Below are 6,000 nucleotides of genomic sequence, written 5' to 3'. Positions count from 1 at the left end.
ACTCATCAACAATGAGAAAAATCGGGGGGATGATGCTGTTGATCGTCAGTCACACACTCAATGCGCAATCATGCATGTGATGGTATGGCTTGTGTAAGAGATTGAAGAGGTGATGCATACAAAAACAAATCTTAAGGACGAAATATGACGAACATTTGGCCGCTTCTTTCCATATTGTGAAAAACCACGAAGCTGAGGTGTTTGCTCAATATTGACTATGGCCTAAATCAGCTGTATTTTTGCTGGAAAGGGTCCGAATAATAGCATTCGACCGGGCATTCGACATCCGCCATCTTGGAGAAATTTGGTGTACTGATATGAATTGCCAGCAACTGTCAATCAAATACGGGGTTGTAAATTAAATACAGGATAATTACGGGAATAAGTCTGTTTCACTATTAATATGCAAACGTACGTAAATTTTAGGCTAAGCGTAGGCCTATATGTGAATTGAAAATGCCTAGCTGTCACTCAACATGCCGATGTGTCAATTAAATTTCCGTAAAGTGACTTCACTTTTTATACAGGGATTGAATAGATACAAGAGATACAAGATATTTTATTTTCCCATAATTCACATGAAATCACACAGTATATATTTTAAAAAACAAAGGCAATATCAAACAAACGAATTATGGAGGGGATGACCAGAAGGCCAATAAGGCCAGAGGAAGTCACCCCCTTAACAAAGAAATGTTACCATCAAAAAAAGTAAAAAACAAAACAAAGCATAACAAACAAACGAGAAACACAATGCTCAAGAATTAATCATATTTTGAGATCAAGTCACGTTTATATATCTTACGGAAATGTTTCAATGAATTTGCCGTTTTTATTGAATTTGGCAATGAATTCCATAATATTGGACCAGCAGTACGAATGGCATGGTCAGTAAATGTTTTGTTGTTCTTCATTAAGTTGAATTTATCTGCGTTTCTCGTTTGGTAATTATGAATATTGGAACGTAGTGTAAAGAAGCCATCAAATACGCCCGGTAATTCATTATTACTGTACTTGTACATAAATACCCCCAATTCAAGTTTGTAGGTGTCTGCAAGAGTTAAAATATTGTATTTGGCAAATAAGGGAGCAGTGTGGCTTCTATAATGACTATTTGCTATTGTCCTCACAGCCCATTTCTGTAATTTCATAATTTTATCCAAGTATGTTTTACACGTATCACCCCAAATCAATATTCCGTAATTTAAATAAGGTAAAACAAGAGTACAATATAGAGAATACAGGATACGATCAGGTACATAAAATTTAAGTTTGTTCATAACTCCAATATTTCGCGAGATGGTATTTGCTATACAGTTTATATGGTATTTCCACGTCAAACATTCATCAATAATCACACCCAGGAATTTTGTATTAGTAACCCGTTCCAGAACTGACTCATCTAAAATGATCTCAGGAGATACATCACACACAGTTGAGTTTATTTTTGATGTCATATGTGGTGTACCCAAAACCATGTAATTTGTTTTACTTGCATTTACCGATAGTTTGTTCGACTTGAACCAATTACTAATTTCTTTCAATTCATTATTAATTAATTGATATTTACTTTCAATATCTTTATGTGAGTACAGAATAGTAGTGTCATCTGCGAATAATATAAAGTCTAATACATCTGATGTGTTGATAATATCGTTTACATAGAGAATGAATAATAAGGGACCCAGTATAGAACCTTGAGGTACACCACAAATAATATCTTTAAGTTCTGATTCACAAGAGTTGTAATGTACATATTGTTTTCTGTTGCTTAAATAATTAGTGAACCACTGAAGTACGATACCACGAAAACCATAGTGTTCCAATTTATGAATTAATATGTTATGGTCGATGGTGTCAAAGGCTTTGGAAAGGTCTAAGAAAATTCCAATTGTGGTTTCGTTTCTTTCAACGGCATAGTTAACTTTGTCAACTAGTTGAGTTATGGCCATGTATGTAGAATGGTTGTTTCGAAAACCAAACTGCTTATCATTTAGTATTTTATTACTATCTATATACGCAATACATCTATTAAACACTAGTCTTTCAAGTATCTTCGAAAAACAAGGTAGTACCGAAATTGGGCGATAATTAGAAAATACTTCAGAATCTTCTTTTTTATAGATTGGTATTACCTTTGCTATTTTTACTTTTTGTGGCACAACACCGGTTGAAATGGAGAGATTAAAGATTGAGGCAAGCGGCTGAACAATTTCCTTTGCAACTCTTTTTATAATAAAATTTCCAATATTATCATGACCAGCACTTTTATTTTGATTAAATTTATCAATAATTTTAATGATTTCCATTTCAACAACTGGCTTCATATACATACTGCTAGATGCTGGATTTTTTAGGTAATCAAAATAATCTTTACCTGATTTGTGAATTTGTGATGCTAGATTAGGACCTACATGTACAAAGAAATCGTTAAAAGGTTGGAAATATCATGGGGATTGGTAATAGTATTGCCGTTGTCACTTCTAAATTTCTTTTGAGCTTGTCTTGTTTTACCACGGCCAATGATATTATTGATTGTTTTCCATGTTTGTTTCATATTATTTTTAGAACGCTCAAACTTGGTAAAATAATATTTCCTCTTAGATTTGCGTATCAAAGCATGAAGTTTATTTCTATATATTTTAAATTTGTGAAGGCGTTCAGCACTTGGGTTTTGCAAATGCTGTTTATATAAAGTATTTTTAATGTTTATACTCTTTAGTAACCCTTTGGTTATCCACGGCGATTTCGGATCCCTTTTCCTTTTATTTGAACATTTCTTTAATGGAATACATTCATCATATATTTTATTAAATATACTGATAAACTTATTGTAGTCATCATCTGCATTTATATTATCTAGGTATTCTTCCCATTTGACATCAGCTAATCTTTTCTTTAACATGTAAATATTTTCGTTACTATGAACCCTTTTATGTGTCACCGTTGGACTTGGAATGTCAGTTACATCTAGATTTGTTGACAAGATTGTTGGAAAGTGGTCACTCACATCTGTAACTATGATAGCAGACTGAATTACAGCTTCGTTATTCGTTAATATATTATCAATTAGTGTAGCGGTTGTTTCAGTAATTCTAGTCGGTTTGTATATAGTTGGCATTAATGAATAGGAATAAATTAGGTCTAAATAATCATGGTATGCTTTATGTTCCTCAACTTTTAATAGATCTATATTAAAATCGCCTAAAACATAGGTAAGCTTTTTTCAGCATTAATAGTCTTTAAAATAGGATCTATTCCTGTTATGAAATCATTAATAGATGTATGGGCTCTGTATACAGTACCAACAATGATATTTCGTTTATTTACATTTTCAATTTCTATAAAGCATGACTCAAAGTTTGGGGTTGATTTACTTAAGTCTTTGCGTACCTGGTATTTAAGTTTGTCCGAAATATACATGCCTACTCCCCCTTTCTGTCTTCCAACTCTGTGGACACATTCAAAGTTATATCCAGCGATTTTGTAAAAATCAGGTGGCTTATCTCTTAAATGCTTATCTGAATACGGGTGTCACGGCCCTGCTATTAGGCCCGGTGGGTTCAGTCTTCACTGACAATGTGTACGCATGATGGTTCCAATTAGGGGTACTTTTCAAGAAATGTCTTCGCGATTGTCCAAATTAGGGGTGTTTTGGAGCAAAATTGTCCTTGATATGAAAAATAGGGTGTATTTCTAGGACTTTCGTCCGCGTTTTACCGGTACAGTTTTCGTTATTGTCCTCATTTCCCTGTGAAATAGGGGGAAAATTCAAAAGCGTCCTTGAAATGGTAAAAATAGGGGTATTTATTTCGGAAAAATGTCCTTGATTCCTCGTGATAAGGGGGTGAAATGAAAATGCGTCCTCAAAATGATAAAAATAGGGGAGGTATTTGGGGGCAAATTGTCCTTGATTTCGCGCAAAATAGGGGGTAAAATTGCTGCAAATGTCCTCGATTCCCCGTGAAATAGGGGTCATTTTAAAATCCTGGAACGGTCATACGTCCTACCTTTAAATACAAACTGAACCCACCGGGCTATTAGGTCTTGCATTTTCCTGCAACACACGTGTCGTTCCACGAGTTACTATCAGACTATTATAATAAGATCTCAACAATACAGGTTGTAACAAAAACAAAACATTTATAAGAAAATAGTACTAGGCAAACATGACCCTTATTTATTGTATTAAGTTTTACTTGATCGTCAAGGTAATCTTAAACTACTACTTAAATTAAGCTTTGTTTCAATAAAATCGGTGGTCTACAATTAAGCAAAGATGCTAATTGTGTAAAGTAGTCCTAAAATAGCTTTCGTGTCTTTGTGTAACAAAAGGGACTGAATTGAGTTGAATCATGAACCACCTGGTCGTAAGATGGGTAATTTTAAACAATGGGGCATTTTGGTATTTTAATTTAAAATTTGAAATATCATATTATTTATTTACTAATGTCAATTAAGTGAAAGAAAACATGACAAACCTTTGCTTTGAGAACCACCAAGTTGAGAGTATAAACGCCATGTTGGAGTTCACAATGGCAGATTCGAATCAGTGCGTTTAATAATAATAATAATAATAATAATAATAATAATAATAATAATAATAATAATAATAATAATAATAATTAAATAATTAAAAATCTAGTAAAAGCCAATATATTCAAAAAGCCAATTGTTCAAAGGCGCGAAAGGCAAACACAAGAAATTAAATCTCAGTGATAGGCTTGTTGGAATGGATGGCATTTTAGTAGCTTCTTGAAAATGCCAACAGTCTGAGCAATTCTAATGGATGGGAATTTGTTCCATTCTCTTGGTCCAAAGCATGATAATAACCAATAGACATGGTCCACCAGACCCCATCTTAAATACGGTAACCAAGATAGATACAAAGATACAATCAGATTATGACTTAAATAATACTGCCCCATCACGACAAAAGTCCCCAACCGATACCTCTGTTTAAAAAAAAAGCTAAAAAAAGAGCAAATGCCATTAGAGAATGAATTTGGAGAAAACCTTCTGATAATTACAAACACTCGCTGAGCAGCAAGACATTCCCTCTAAGCTTTTAATCCGATAAGCTGATTATCTATTTGTTTTCATGAATTGGAAGACATTCTTTGATGTATTACTGAGCTCAATCATCTGAAATTACTGGAGCGTGAGCCACCCAGGCTGGTGGCTCAGCATAGTATTTTATTAACAGAAGGTTTTCTCAAATTCGTTTCCTAATGGCTGCGCACTACCTTTGCAACATGGGAATTCATTGTCAACCCAGGAGCGAACATGACCCCAAGATTTCTAACAGGGTTTCTCTGAACGGGGACGTTGACACCAGCAATATCCACTGAAGGCAAGTTGAACTTTGCCAACTGTGCTCTAAAACCGGTCACCATAACTTCAGTTTTTTCAGCATTGAGTTTGAGACAATTTGTGAACATCCAAATATGTACTTTGGAAACACAGTCTTCAAGCTTTGACACAGAGCTTGTGTTATACCTTCCTCAGATGTTGGACACACTGATGCATACAACTGTGTGTCATCTGCATAAAAATGCAGATCGAGTTCATGCTTGCGGATGTGTTTCCCGAGAGGCAGCGTATAAATGGCAAATAAATATTTCTAATAATACATATTTATGACAAATTATTCATAAATCAAATGATATGTACTTAGAGTGTATGAAAAGCCGTCCATGATATGAAAATGTTGACCTTTCGTATTAATTCCCCCCCCCCCAAAAGACCTAAAGTTTGTAATTTATTAGAAGGACATTCAATTCAGAATTGCAATTTGGTGTGTCTGATGTGGTCTCAGGCCCCACAAAAATACTGTGCAAAGATGGGTGACCGACCCCTTAAACGTATTATCATTATACATGATTTTCATTACTTTATTTATTTGTAACTAATTCTTTATTGGTGGCATGCTCTCTTGTGTTTTTTTCATGTTTTTCTTATCATTCTTGACGAGATAGCACATGCTTTCGTCCCGTAAGT

Source organism: Amphiura filiformis, chromosome 5 (genome assembly GCF_039555335.1).
Source record: "Amphiura filiformis chromosome 5, Afil_fr2py, whole genome shotgun sequence".
NCBI classification, from domain to species: Eukaryota; Metazoa; Echinodermata; class Ophiuroidea; order Amphilepidida; family Amphiuridae; genus Amphiura; species Amphiura filiformis.
Note: the sequence above shows the minus strand (reverse complement) of the source record.